This window comes from Schistosoma mansoni, chromosome 1, assembly GCF_000237925.1.
Source record: "Schistosoma mansoni strain Puerto Rico chromosome 1, complete genome".
NCBI classification, from domain to species: Eukaryota; Metazoa; Platyhelminthes; class Trematoda; order Strigeidida; family Schistosomatidae; genus Schistosoma; species Schistosoma mansoni.
The window spans coordinates 36,200,397-36,216,730 of record NC_031495.1 but is presented as its reverse complement, the minus strand read 5'-3'; the positions used below and the strand labels follow the sequence as shown (position 1 = coordinate 36,216,730).

Genomic DNA, 16,334 nt, shown 5'->3' with positions numbered 1-16,334 from the left:
TTCACTATATTAATTTTAAAATCTTTTATATTTATTAATATCGTTTAGTATAGTAATTTTATTTCTTATTACTGTAGTGTCCGGTTCGTAACTTATGTTAGAAATACCGAGAAAATGACAATAGTTTACAGTTTTTAGTTATTCACCTTTATTCTAAACGGTCCGAAAATTTTATTGACTGACTTACAAATTGATTACGGGTGATTATTTAGGAAATAAAGTGTTGAAAGCATGAGTCAGTTGAAGCTAGATCATCAAGAAAAACCTGGAAGCACTGGAAGGCCCTTTCGTCCTACCGAGGAACTCCTCAGCAGTGCGCATCCGCGACCTCGCCTCACGAGTTTCGAACCCAGGACCTACTAGTCCCGCGCCAGAGCACTTAACCGATTGACCACTGAGCCGGCATACGATGGTGTTTATGTCTAACCTCAACCAATCCACGAAGTTGAACAACCGTCCAGTGCTTCCAGGTTTTTCTTGGTAGTTTAGCTTCAACTGACTTATGCTTTCAACTATGAAAATACTAAATCTCCACAAAAAACCCTTTTTTGTGTAAGCGTAAATTGCATCTAGTTAAATTGCAATTTATCATCTAGCTGTTCAACTATGATCTTTATATATCAAGCCAAAGTAATTTGATCATCATCTATTTTTGGATATCTACTGATAATATGTGATCATTAAAAATGTGTATTTTGCTGATTTATTCATGGACTTATTGTTCGGCCTATTAAGTCTATGTGTACTTATGTTAATTAAAAACTTATGAGTCATGTTGTTGAACTACCATCATTTTTAATGAAGACACTCATCAAACCTATTGTTTATGAAAGTTTTACTTGCCAATTTGTAGTTGTTCAAACTATGCTCAATCTGTAATTTTGTGTGGAAGTGAGGGCCTCTTTATTGATTAACCAACTGGTGTATGTCAAAAACAGGATTTAAGTTGTCAACGTGAAAACCGTTATCTAGTTTATCTTAATTTTTAAAAAAAGTTATTGTTTACACACTGACTGTAATTTGATCTTGTTTATTCATCTGTGTTTGTTTAGTTGTATATGAGTAATCTGGTTTTTGAAAAAATACCAGACTATGAAATATGTACATAGTATACACAGTATCAATTTTTTCATTTACATGAACCTTAGTAAGACTACACTTTGCATGTTGTTACAATCCCTTTGCATGTAAAAAGTGTAACTTTGTAACTAGGTTTAGTTCTCATCAATACTATGAGCTGTATTTGATGTATATGTGAGTGTGTGTATCCAATTATATTATGAGAACAAATTGTACAAGTAGGCGAAACTGGACACTAACCCATAGTTAAACGTTGGAAAGACAAGAGTAGTAGTTACTAAGCTAAAATCCTATAGACAATTGTTTAGCTCAATATATCATCAGAAGTCCTCAGTTTTGAAGTTTATTCAAAATGCTCATATATACAATTAGTCGAAAGACTAAATTGATGGTTTACTGCCGTCCTAGGAAGTGTTCGACTTAGGTTTCGTGCAGACTGGGGCTTGTTGACAATAGGTATCTGGAATCGTAAAGTAACTGATTCCTCTGTAACTTTCAAACTCACGTCTCTGAATCTTATAGTCTCAGATGTCACGGCTGAACTATCCGTACTGCGACTGATCTTTTGTAAAACTGAGTTATTCACAGTAATTGATCACTGAGGAGCTCATCAGCTTTCTTATGAGTGCAGATAAGTTTTGCTGATATGTGTTAACTAACATGAAGCCTAAGTTCAGGATATCCTGGTGATTTCCGCCAACCATCAACTCACATGAAAATGTAGTCCAGACGATTTGTGTTCAGATTGCAACCTGATCTATATAGTTCAGTAAAAACTAAGAACTAGACAAACACTGTGTCGTTCACTGCTTAGTGCTCAGTCAGTACAAACCTGAAGGCGTTTTTAAAATTATGGATAATTGAAAATCATTAAACACTGCGACAAATCACATTATAGGTTTATGTTGTATCATACTTTTAATTGACGTTGTACAGGAAGTCAGGACAATAGTTTTCCATAACTCTTTGAGTATGAGTACATATAATCGGTGTTGTAGAATATGGCATGACAAACACTCCATGCTTCCCAGTGTTTAAACAGTTCTTTTCCTAAGTCACGTGATAAAAATCACTTCGAAATTTCTTAAAAATTAATGGTGAATTATTAGCCTGGATATTGACACAAAGGTTTGTCGATTTCACATAGTTTTTATTTTAATAACTAAATCTGCTCCACGTCATCAATTTTTTCTCCATACTAACTTTGAATAAGATATAAGTATATCGTAAACTAGTTGTAGAGTTGATATATTTCTTTCTTATTGATTTCTCGCACATCGTGCTTATCAAAAAACTACCAGCTGAATATTATTTATAATATAGTCTTTAATCGCTATTAATTCATTCACATCTATCTAAACATTTGACTTATACCTCTGATTATATTTCAGTGTATAAATTGGGTAGTGCATGAACTTCCTTTCATACAACTATTTATATATACATATATATATATATATATATGTATATATATATATATATATATATTAGTGTGTAATATGATAACCCGATTAATTTGCCTGTCCACTGTTAATAACTTTCAGTTTGATTGGAATTATATATTATCGAGGTAAAAAGTAGTGAAGTGAAGCAGTTTTTAGTTGTATAAAAATGTATCCCATGCATAGTTTTAGACAGATGCGTATTCACTATTTTACTTGATATATAGTATGATGAGAATATACCTACAAAATTCTCTAGAGATAATACAAAAAATGAAACTAATATTTAAAGTAAGTAGTCGCTTGTTTTTACTATTTGGTAAGTTTATTGACTTTCATCGAGGTAGTGAACGTATTTGAAGACTTTAGGTGTTGTTATAGCTGAACATTAACCCCGTCAATGTATAGGAATCCATCTGTATTGCATTTTCAGTGATGTTCATCCTGTTATTCTAAGTTAGCTTTTTACCTGGTTCATATTCATGATTCATTTTACTTCTAGATTTTTTTTAATTGATGAAATAAACTGTTATCAGTTTAAATGTAGTCCATTAGAATATGCACATAGTATACCACTTTCACCCTACAGTTAGATTTCCTTTGACTTACTTTTATTTCGACATAATATATATTGATAAAAGTTACACTTAAAAACGAAACTTTTAAAAAGGGCTTGGTAGGAATATGTTTAAGACAAATTTGAAAAATACTTGACAAAGCGTTGGTGATATGTACCAACATGTTTTAGGTATAGTCGGTGTCTTTGTTTATTCTATATGTATACCACTTCCCTCATATTCTAAATATAAATAATTAGTGTTCTTCGACGTTACGCCCAATACTCACTAAACGATGATATACTACAATCCTTTACTGGTTCACTTTGTACTGTCCTTTAGTTGTTGGGTTTAAAATTATCCTGATTTGTTTACGATTTCATCATACATTTAATCCTTGAAGTGACATATCAGTCGTTTGAAGCACCATTGTCTTGTGATTCAGTGTTTTGAATTATGTCCAAGTAAATGTGACCTGTTTACTCCTTTTCTCAGTTCCATATTGGATAATTATTTTTATAGATTATATAATATGTACTAAATTATAGATAATTTTCAAATATTTGGTGCTGAGTATATGCTTTCTTGAATTTGTTACTATCTTGAAATTTAGACACTTATAAAGGTAAGTTGGGTAACATTCTTTAATTCCTACTGATACGATTGTTTAATTCTTGTTAGTGTACTACATTATTAAAAAGCATAGTGATATGTGTCTTCTTGTGTTTTGTAGCATCTTGATTTTATTTCTCCTGCTTTATTTTTCATCTCTCAGGAGTTTGTGTATGACCGATAACGTTTGTTTGTGCAACTGGTTTAAGAGTTGAGGAAATACATAGCATTCAGTGTATTTGTGCATTTTAAAATGGATGATTTTACAATATGGTTGACCATTATTTTTTCGTTCTCTGAAATAATATAATTAAATTGGTGACTTGAAAACATTGAGTTTGAAATTCGGAACCTACACCACCTATTATACTTTCTACAGCTGAGTAACATCACGGTTCCCCTAAAACCTACATACACCAAATTGTATTTAATTACTGGTTTGGACTAATGAATGCCATTTATCAACTATCTAGTCAAAGAATATTATGTCATTAATGAAGTGTAAAAATAATATTTTATGGGACTAGCTTCACTTAAATCGTTAATTTGTTCATATTAATTTAAAGTTCATTGCTTATGCGGTATAACATACTCGTTGTTCGTATCTCTGATTTGAATATTAATCAACTAACTGTAGAGTGGTCTACTTATATCCATATAAGTAGTATATGGAGATGGTCAGACATAGAATGTATTTTGGCAGAAGACCGATAAGGAAAGAACTGAAATGAATCGCAATTGGTAAGAAAATGCATGAACAATGGAATTAGAGAAGATGGATTGATATTTACAGAAGGAACAGTGAAGATTGAGACAATTGGTTGTTAATTTGCAAATTAACTGTTTGCTGTATGGTTAAAAGAGTTTAGTGAGATAGTCTGTAATTTGCGTCTAAATACATTCGATTGTCCCACCAGTGTTCTTGTTCACTACATAACTAATAGATTGTAACTCTTAACGTAGAGAATGAATCAAGTGTTTTGTGGTAGTGATTGTGGCCAGAATTTATCTCTATTTACTTTTTATGAAAGCGTGAGAAACTGAACAGAAATAAATTTTGATATATTTTTTGTTGTTTTTATCAGCTACATATTTATTTTGGTAGTTCCAAGTCCTACATAATAATACATTTAACACTTTTAAAAATGATTCGTTTTTCGAATATAAGGTTTGCTACCATAAGTTATTTGTTCTGTTTTATTGCGTAAGGTGTGCATAATTAGCGGGGTATTTGTATTGAAATTCAGTACATTTCACTATCTTATGCACTCCAATATATTAGTCTGTTTTAAAAATATTAGCCTTTTTATTTATCCTTTGTGGCTCAAATATTCTTTGAAAAATGAATAGATTTCACCTCCAAAGTAATTGGTTGTGAATACTTATGTCTAGTGACGCGTTTGTTTGGTAATCCTGTTTATTTTTAACATACCTTTTTCGACTGATTTTGCATGTTACAGATTGTTTTTTTAAATTTACTGGAAATTTACGAGCACCGGACCTAAGTACAATATGTTTAGTCTAACAAATTGTGTTTCATACTGACTATTATGGCATACTATATATAGATTTCCGAACTATAGAGTTTGTTAGTCTAGTAAACTTGTTCTCATATTGTGTTATTTTCTGTCTAATCGTATAACCAACCTTTTGTCATTATATGTTATTAGTTTAATATACAGCGTTGTCCTGAGAAAAGCTATATAGCCAAGATTTTTTATCTGGTTTACTTCGAATTGTAGTCATTTTGAATAAAAAACGCCTATTGGTATAAGTCAAGTAAAATGATTCATGTAAATAAATAGATTTCATTTCATGTAGGCATATTTACGTAGTTGTTAAAAAAATTGATTATTTTGATTTAGCTGACATTTGTCCGTAATGCCAAATGTTTTTGTAGTTCCGGCAGTTTGTTGATAGATGTAATAATTTTTGGACATAGTTTTTATAAACCTACACTTTATGGGTTTAATTTTGAAAAAAAGGTTGTCTACTTTGTGGAACTAGTTCTTTTATTTGGATCATTTTGTTAGACTTACTTATGGATTGGGATAGTTAATCCTTGTGTAATAAGTTGTTAACAGCCTTTTATCTTAGTATTTAGTTTCATATATCTTAAGTGGTGTAAATCTCTAGTCTATCATCAATGATGTTGTAGGTATACTTTTTTGATAGATACCATGAAACATGGTTTAGTAGTATGTATCTCTACTAAATAACAAATCCAGAGTTTCTGGTAAAATATAAATAAAAAATAAATATAAAACAAAATCGTGTGCCGTAAGGAATGCCATATACAATTGGTTCACTGAATGTTTTGACATTCTTATGAATTTGTTGCTCGTTTAATGAGTTACAGCTTCGAAACCTTTCGTCGGTCAGTCTCGGGCTCTGATAAATGTATGAGGGTAGTTGTCACTTCCCGGTTGCCCACATCGTGAAAGGGTATTTCTTCTTGAGGAACCTGATAGAGGAACGAGGTAGGTAGTGGTCTTATCGATCTAAGAGCGTGACCACAGACCCTAAGCGAAGCTACCTAAGACCGGTCGTGCACGAGCTTTTTATGCAAAGCTTTCAATGTGTCAGTTCTGAACTTCAAAAGGCCTTACCGTTAGAGACGGAAATCCATGGTGTAATGTGAGATGTGAGATTTTTAGGACCGACCTTTTCTAACCCCTTCCTTCCGTTGTGAGAAGGCAGCATCGCTGCGAATACTGATCGTCCGAGCAAAACACCCTAGCTCTGTCACACCTCTGTACAGTCAGCAGTATGATTTCGCCCTCGGGTATCAAGTTGTTGCCTGCCTTTAGTCTTACCGTCCTCCAACTCGACCGTAGCTGCTACCTTGATGTGGTGGTCGGGTTTGCCTATCGTGATGACCCAACCGAGCTATACTGGCTGGAACATATGTTTCTGCAGGTCCTACCATGCCAGGCAGGTCGATTTGAGAACCGCAAGACTAAAAGCAGCAACTCAAGGTCTGAGGGCGAAGTCGTACTGCTGACTGTAGACGGCCGTGACAGCAGTAAGGTGTTTCCTTCGGACAACCAGCATCTGTAGCGATGCTGCCTTCTCACAAGGAAGGAAGGGATTGGAAAATGTCACGCCTCACCTTACCTCACGGATTTCCGTCTCCGGCGGTAAGGCCCTTTGAAGAACGGAGGTGACACGTCAAAAACCTCCCACTGACTGCAGCTCAAATGATGTAGAAGATGAGTTTTACAGAAAGCTTTCTGACCTCCGAAAAGCTAGGCGCTCTGATGTAGTAATAGTGGCTGGTGACTTTGATGCTCAAATAGGTAAACTAAGCGAAAGGAAAAGACACCTGGATGGATCTTATGGTGTCATGGCTCAAAGAACAAATAATGGCAACCGTCTGTTTCAGCTATGCTCAAATAACCGCCTGTTTCTCGCAAATACTAACTTTAAGCACAAGGAAAAACATCTTTTGACATGACGACCCCCGAATTCGTCTCAACGTTGAACACAACTAGATCACATCGCTATCAGCCACCGATGGAAGGTCTCGATAGAAGACTGTCACACATTCTGGAGCACATGTTTAGATTCAGATCATGCCCTAGTGCGAGCACGTATCTGTATGCGTCTTACTGGACATAGGAAAGACGCTGAAAGGAAGCCTCTTAGGGTTCTGCTCAATAGTAGGCAAACTAAGAATATATTTCGGGAACAACTGGAAAAACAGTTAGGCAGCCATGTAAGTTGTGCCCACCCCGAGGCAGTGTGGAATGACATCCGAAAAGCTGTGGAAACAGCAGTGATATCCGCTAGTAAGGTAAACCATAAGGTTAGGGAGAAACACTGGATCTCGGCAGCATCTACCTCACTGACAGATGCTCGAAAACTCATCCCACCTGGCTTTGAACATAACGAAGAGCGGAGTCAGCTTAAGCGCAGGCTAATAAGAAGCCTACGCAATAACCGTGAACAGTGGTGGGTAGCGAAAGCCAGAGAAATGGAAAAGGCAGCGGCAATAGGTAGCAGTAGGCAGCTATTCAGACTCGTTAAAGAAACCGGCATTAGGAACCCAAGTATCAGTGAAACCATCTCAGATAAAGATGGGCATATCATTCATTCTCAATCCAGGAGATTGGATCGATGGGCAGAACACTTTAGGGATCAGTTCAATTGCCCTTCAGCCACACTTCAGTTACCCACGATCCCCAGTCGTCCTGAATGGCAAGTTGATGTAAGTCCTCCAACTCTTTACGAGGTTGAAAGGGCTACAGGAAATCTGAAGCGTGGGAGAGCAGCAGGCCCTGACAAGTTTACACCTTAGATTTTTAAGGATGGAGGTCCAGTACTAGCGGCTAAATTGACTGAGGTCTTAGGTAGAATCTGGGAACGAGACATAACTCTATCTGACTGGTCCCAATCACTGATTGTGCCAGTTTATAAGAAAGGACAAAAGTCCTCTTGTCACAATCACAGAGGAATCAGTTTGACTAATATAATGTCTAAAATATTAGCTTCAATAATACTTCAACGCCTAACCAAAGCTCGTGAAGAGCAGACTAGAGAAGACTAGGCTGGTTTCCGACCTGGACGTGGTTGTATAGACCAGATATTCACTCTACGTCACGTCCTGGAACACAAACACACATTCAGACGTCCCACAATAATAGTACTTCTCGACCTTAAGGCGGCATTTGACTCTGTTGATCGTGAGGTCCTATGGCAGTGTTTGCCACTGAAAGGAGTACCAAAGAATTATATCAACCTTATAAAAGCTCTCTACTCGAACACAACTGGTCGAGTTAGAGCCTATGGCGAACTGTCGTCAGAATTGGTTACCTCAAGTGGTGTTCGTCAGGGCTTTCCACTCTCTCCATTCTTGTTTAACTTTATCGTAAACGTGCTTTTAGAAATAACACTTTCCTCACCCAAATTTAGAGGGATTGAACTTCTACCCGGAGATTCACTTGTTAACTTGGAATGTTCCGATGACGTAGTTCTATTTGGTGAAGACATTGACAAAATGCAGAGTCTTCTAACCACTATAAGCAAGCATGTTCGATATACGATCCTCCCCCTCGAAATGCAAAGTTTTACTTCAGGATTGGGTTGCATCGGCACCTGAACTAATGATAGGGAGTGAAGAAGTTGAGCGTGTTGGCCGCTTCACTTATCTTGGTAGTCTCATGAGCCCTTGTGGTCTGATGTTACGAAATCTCAACACGGATACAGAAGGCTCGTCTAGCTTCCGCTAACTTGCGTCATTTGTGGCGTAGGCGAGATATCTGTCTAGCAACAAAAGGACGGGCTTAGTGCGCAGCAGTTCTTTCTGTCCTACTTTATGGCAGTGAAACATGGCCGGTAAAGGTAGAGGACATTCATCGGCTGCTGGTATTCGATCATAGGTGTCTTCGACGCATTGCTCGTATATCCTGGGACCACCGGGTAAGTAATGCAGTTGTTAAGAAACGGGTACTAGGTAAGGATGGCAAATCGATTGGTGAAGTAATGAAACTTCATCAGTTGAGATGTCTGGGGCATGTGTTACGTATGCTCAACCACCGACTGCCCCGTCGTTCAATGTTTCATGGTGTAGGAGTAGGTTGAAAGAAAGCTAGGGGCAGCCAGACCAATACATGGCACAAATCCATGAAGTCACTGACAAGTGGACTGAGCCATGTTGGTAGGTGTAGACTACCTGGTTGGGATTCGCGAGATGATAGCAACCGATGGTTAGAGATCTTGAATGACATGGCTCAAAATCGTTTGCAATGGCGAAGGTGCATCCACTCTTTGTGTTCTACCAAATTCTAATCTTCTGAATTCTTCATGTCCCTATCCTTTTTCTCTTTCCAAATTTATTTCACTGTATTATACTCCTTCAATAACATCTTCAAACCCTTATCTTTCACATAATACTTATACTCTTACTACTTTTACCGCTATGGGATTTGAATCGACAACTTCATCTCTGTGCTAATGTGGTATGGCAACTCGAACTGATGTACGTACGTACGAAGTTCTACGTTGTAACTGACTGACTGACTGACTGACTGATATCATATATTCGAAGGCTGTGAAGTAGTAAGTTCTTTAATTCATACTAAAATAGTACCTCAAATAGAAATTGTATACAAAATCTATTCTAAATAAACTTCCTTTTAAAAATCAAATTTTTATGAAGCTGTAAAAAGCATTGGTTTTAAATTGCCGGTGTATGACTATTTTGAAAATTGTATCAATTACTTATTGAATCGTCGTGGCTCTTATATTTCAAAACACTAAAAAAAACTGTAATACAACGCAAATACTGCATCACGTGTGTATATTATTTTGTATATTTATTTTTGCTTTCTCGTTTGATCAATTGCGTATAACTGCTTGTCTTGAGGAAATAATTATCTGTGTTGTAGAATGTTTATTGCGTGATTCAGATGGTTATGATGCTATTTTTCGAATTAATATTCTTCTTAAAATGTTTGTTTCTCTCAGTGGAACTTCCGACCTATAATTCTGTGATCGTGAGGATATTTTCTTTTAATTTGTAAAAATTTACTCTTCAAACAAATTAAACCGTTATTTGTCAGGGAAAAAATCTACTGAATGTACTTCGAAATATATCCTAAATTGAGATTCAATTTAGCACCAAATCACTGATTTGAACGAAAGTGAAAGTAGCGTTATTCTTCTAATATGAACATTTGAACATGAAATGTTTATGTTTAATGACTTGTGTTCTCTCATGAAAGCAAATCATTTTCCTACCTGTAAAACTACTCTGTATTATTTAAAGCATTTTTTGTTTGTCAACTATTAGGATAGTAGCTAAAGTTTGACATCTGCTTTAATTCTCTCTTCGTAGCACATAATAATATTGTTTTTGTGTATCTTTCGTGTGTCTTTGTTACTTTCTTGATTTCTTTGCCTAAATTTTCAAGTATTTTTAAGTGTCCATTATTTAATAATTATTTTCGCAATCCTTTAAATATCCCATGATTTTGTTGGATTTTTAATGAAGTGTTTTTGTTTGTATATACCTTTAGCTTAATTGTATGAATTACCCATTTTGAATTTCATTGAGTGTGAGTAAATTATATTTTGACATTTAAAAGGAATACACGAAACATAGAAACCAAGTACTTCGGTATTTGTACTGATTTATGATCATCTTTTGTTCAGACAAAACATCACGCTTAGCAGTTGGTTTACTGGAATTCAGTTCTTTTAATTTCTAAGGTTAGTTTTTATTTCTAACAGACATCAGCTGTAAGATCAGTAGAAATTTGAGGCACGATTACTTTATTCTAGTTTTGAGATTTTTAACTTGGATTCTGGCAACTCTTAAAAAGCGACTTCCGTTATTTTCTCCTCGTGTACTCGGGTTGTTTATTTTAGGAGCAGATAATTATCATATTCATCTGTTGAACCGACGACCTAAGTTACAAGGGGCGCAGTGACAAGCTAACAAAGACCGAGACCTTAACATCTATTAGTCCTTGAGCTTCTTCCGACATAGTGCTTACTTGGAAGATGAAGTTAGCAAGCAGATACCTCTGCAATTTGCATCTGATGTTCTCATAACTCAAACACTCATGAGTTTACATACGTGAGTTAAGCAGATCACAACAAACCACAATTAAGGAATTCCCGGCATATACACAGTGAAATTATAAGTGGCGGCTAACGAAACAAAAGGTGCATAATTAGTTAATAACAGTTAAAGAATAGTAAAGTGTATCATCACACTTAAGGTTACATCTTTCTGTACATTCTCCTTGTTACAAGAGGTTGGGTAATCCAGTTTTTCTGGTAAAATAACTCGTGAATTGACTGCTGTTTAAAAATAAATAGAAAATTTTAGAAATTATCCAAAATAAAACGTACTGACAAAATCCTGTCCCGTTTCACCGTAACTTGATGTATATATATATATGTATATATATATATATATATATATATATATATATATATATATATATATATATATATATATATATATATATATATATATATAATTTGAATTATGATGACACAATGAACTTGCGAGTATCTAGAATATCGTGTTGTATTCCACAAATTCTTCTTCACCAGCTAAGTACTTTCATTTACGTAGATATCTCGAAAACTTTTTGTCTTAACAATTTCTACATTTGGTTTGGTTCTTGTTGAGAAATGGGTTTGTTTATTGGCTGATTTTTCACATATAATGTAAACAAATTAACTCATTTATTAATATGAACCACACTCCAAGTGTTAGGGCTAACGATACAATCCGGTCGCCCGAATCTAATTAGCGGGGTTCGAACCTGGGACAGTGACAAAAGTCTAGCGCTTTTATCATCAAGCCACTGCTAAATGTTAGCTTATAAATTTTTTTAATCCCAACACACTTCGCCTTTTATTTATCTGGAGTTTAAAAATCGTCATAGAATTTCACGAACAAAAAATATCTGAACGAACTGTTCGCTAAAATATCCTTCGTTCTCATTTTTCTGTAGAAATTTAACTACTCGATATAATTGCTTAACTATTCGTAGTATTGTTCACATTTGGTTTTCGAAAATTATTTTACGACTGACGAGTAGAAAATTATCAACGTTATCGCGATAATGTTGTTATTAATTTTCTTATTTGATCAGAATGTTGAGTACATACTTATTTTTTTCATCTCAAAAATCATCCGATTTTTACAAATTGATCATTTGTGTAAATATGATCAACAAGTTCATATGCAATAACAGACATTCTTTAGAGATGTTCTAAATGAAATATTTGTTAATTTCTTAAATTATACAGGAAGATGAAAAATATTTTGTTGCTTAGTGTAGGTTTTTTTGGAAATGACTGAATATTTTAATTTTCCGTCACAGACTGACGATTGAATGTCAACTCAGTGATCTGAAGGTTGAACATTCGCTGCTCGACTTGAAGGTCCTAGTTTCAGTCCATGATGTGGTCGTGAATATGCACTATTAAAGAGCCCCATATTAAAGCTAGATAGTTGTCCGTTGTTTTTTAGTCTCCAGTGTTTGTCTAATCAGTGTGATTACGTTGTATAAACTTAATAAAACAATAATGTCACCGTTTAGATCTTCATCGGACTCGATTCTATCATACAATAGTATTTAAATGCGTATATGAAAAATACTAAACTAATCAAGAGACTTTGTGAATCAATGAAGACAACGAAATAGATTACATAACTAGACATGATGAGTAAAGTGTGCGAATCGATGGTAAGATGGTGTATGATAAGAATAATCAAAGTTTAATCAATGTTTCAAGTAGGTCGAAACCAGGGAACTTTGACGTCAAAATGACATGATAAGAGCTATGTGGATGAACGCATAGTGAAGAATGTAGCGGAAATATAGAGAAGGAAAAGGACATGAAAATTCAGTGGAATCACTTATTAATTCACCCAATCAAGGAAGAGACTGTAGTGTCACACATTACTTCTGAACACATAGACCTCCTGACACAATAATTGTAATTACTATCGTTTATTTACCAAATACATCGAATTACTGATAAAAAATCATTTGTTTAGATTTGGTCAAAATTAAAATAATACTTGTGTTTTATTGTAATATTCGTACTGATCTTATTAGAAGTGTGAAAAAAACTGTTGCTTCATTCTGCTTCACTTTTCAACCAAGAATTAAAGTTTTATATATATCTAAGACTAAAGGATAGGTAAGTGGCTTTAAACGAGTCCAGGCACAGAAGATTCCATCATCTGTTACAAATTAATTTTAAAATAGACTTTATCTTTTTCTTAAAATAAGTTAGTAGATAGCTTCCCATTTAATTATCGATCGTTATCACTCATTTACTATATTTTAAAGAGAAATGAGTCATTTGAATTTATCTTGTTTCTGGTATTAATTATTGTACCATTGAAGAGTGCATATAGAATTATTTAATCACTGCGTAATTATCGTTTATAAATTTGAACAAATGTTTTAGTTACTGACTCATTTTTCTAATTAAATTTTTAAATAATTTAAGTTATAATTAAAATCATATGTAAATGTTTATGATTTTAGTGTTTTTGGATAAATAAAAATACAAATCTGACCAATCTTGTATTGTCAACTTTTAGGTATGTACGTATGTGTGATTGTTAATGTACGTGTATATGAATTAAAAAGAGCTTTTATTCCTTTAACTATTTTATTCTATCATCTAACTACTTTAATACATATTCGATGTAGGTACTGTGGAAATGATGTTGACCAATGGGATGTAATCAATTTTAGTTTAGATCATTATACCTTTACGTTAATATGTAGTTTAGTTACATCATTGATTTTATGTTCAGGTAATTTTCTAACTGGAGTTTATCGTGTATAGTCAGTACCTTTGGTACCCTCACTTCCAATAGAAATTTCTCCGTTCATTCATTCATTATCCAAATGACTTACGAATGGTTCTTAATATTTCTATCAATCTACAATATTTAAACTTTCTAAATGGAAAACTTAAACTGTGGTGGCTTTCAATTCGAGAACTTTTTTGTCAAGAGAATATATTTGTGGCGATATCTGTTGCTTGAATTAAGGGATTTCAGGTAACTTTAGTCAGTTATATGATGGCTTATATCAAAGTAAGGTTAAAACATTTTCAGAATTTACTTGTCTGGTAATTGTATTCAGTTTTTTAAGAACGATGTCTTTCAAGTATTATTTCACAGGTGTAAATCCCCTTTTAGTTACTATGGTTAGGGTGCTCTAGTAGTGTTACTACCCACATCCCCACAGGAGCTATGACTTAAAATCAAACATTGTAAGCATATATATATATATATATATATATAAATGAGTACTGTAAGTAGACTGCTTTATTCTTTTTTCTAGTGAAGGTTTTCTAATATCAGTAGTGGTATAGCCAATGGAATTGCAGTTCTTTTGTGTTATAACAAGTGGGCGTACACTTTAAGATAACTGAAATGAGTTTCGTTGGCCAAAAGCAGTTGAAAACTATTGATTCATGATACTTAGTCATCGCGCATTAATTATGTAAAACTTTATATAAGATAATAATAAATAGTTATGAAGTATTTGGTCACTGTTATTCAATCTGTTACGGTTCCTTTTTTATCTACAAAACTAATACTATGCTACTTTGCTTTTGTTAGCTACTCAGATTTAAACTCGGAGCTTTTCTTTTCGAGTCTCACTTTAATTCTAGCTGGACAGTTAAATAAGTAACTTTATCATTGAGTACATACTTATCACTATAAGTCTTTTATAACTAGCCCAATAACTGGAAGTCTATCTGAAATTTCCCAGAAGATTCTCACTCCGGAGATATATTGGTAGAATCCATAAAATAAGACGACAAATTGGTTTATGGAAATCTTTGCTAAATCCAGGTTAAAATTCGTTCAACTCAATGTGTCTAGACAACCAGATACTTTATAAATCATGCTGAAAATACTCTCCCTAGTAATTAACATATTCTCTGTGAGAATAAATCATTTCACTCTTGCTTCATTTCTTAGATTATTGTCTTGACCCTTTTCCACTTGTGATTTATGTCTTTCAATAATTTTGAATCGTTGATAAAGTTCCAAATCCTTGCTTTTTGATTTGTCTTATTAGTGGTTATCTTAACCTCAGACGAATGATACAGGTATGAAAATTGGTCAGGCTCATTTCACCCATTGTATTCTGCGATCATGAAGAACTCTTGATCTAATCATGTCACTCAACTTTTATTACTGTTTTCCTTGGCCATTTATCAGCCCATATTGTCTCATTTGAATCGTCCTGATTTCAATATGTTCAGTGTATTTCATAACGAAAAGCACAATAGTTGATAGTTGTTCATTTTTTACTTTAATGATATTAGTATCTACTGTAGTGCATTTTCGTAGCTTTCTTATTCTTCAGATCTACGTCAAGTAAATATGAATTCATCGTATTTGCGTCCTACGGTTTTCACGCATCTCTATATTAGGACTAAATAACGTCTAGCAAATGATGTCTGTAAAACCTAAATTCGAGGATACTAGAAAATCGACTGCTTTTTAAACATAAGTTCATGCTTAAATTCATTGAGTAAGTTTGATTCTTGCTTTTTAAGTGATCGATAGCATATACCTTTTGATAATAGATAATTGAAAATGCCTTCATTCTATAACTGTTAGTACAAATTCTTCTGTATTACCTACTTTGTGAATATTTTTATTAAAAAATTCATCATCCTATTTTCACCCATCCATAGAATAATAATTTGGAACGTGAAAGAGATCACGGTAATTATTACTTGACTTCTTATATTTGACTTCAGTTATGTATTATATTACGTAAACAGATGCACTTTTTACTTGTTATTATTTTTATAGGATATTTTTATTGCTTTTGTCACATTTAAGACAGATTATAGTCAGATTTGTTTAGAAGTTAAAAATCGCAACAACTTCTCTTGTAACTGTAGCTGTGAAGATTTAATTCCCCGAATAGGTATTATTGAAGTTAAATGTACATAGCTTGATATATGGGATAAATAGACTCATTAATTTGTCAATCTTCATGGACTAAATTGGTTTAGATACGTCTTATTCAATTCCAGTCACCACTTACCAAAACTTGGAGTATTAACCATCAGGTTAGGTTGTAACAGCAGCAGTTCTGGCGACTAACAAACTACATTTCATCAT

At 34.0% G+C, this 16,334-nt stretch overlaps 1 protein-coding gene across 1 annotated transcript in view; it reads left to right on the top strand.

The window, feature by feature from the left end:
• The window catches only part of Smp_068070 (hypothetical protein), a gene marked incomplete at its 5' end in the record, with an annotated part of 44,775 nt that overhangs the window by 5,170 nt on the left and 23,271 nt on the right, over window positions 1-16,334 (top strand). The gene's annotated exons all lie outside the window — the stretch shown is intronic.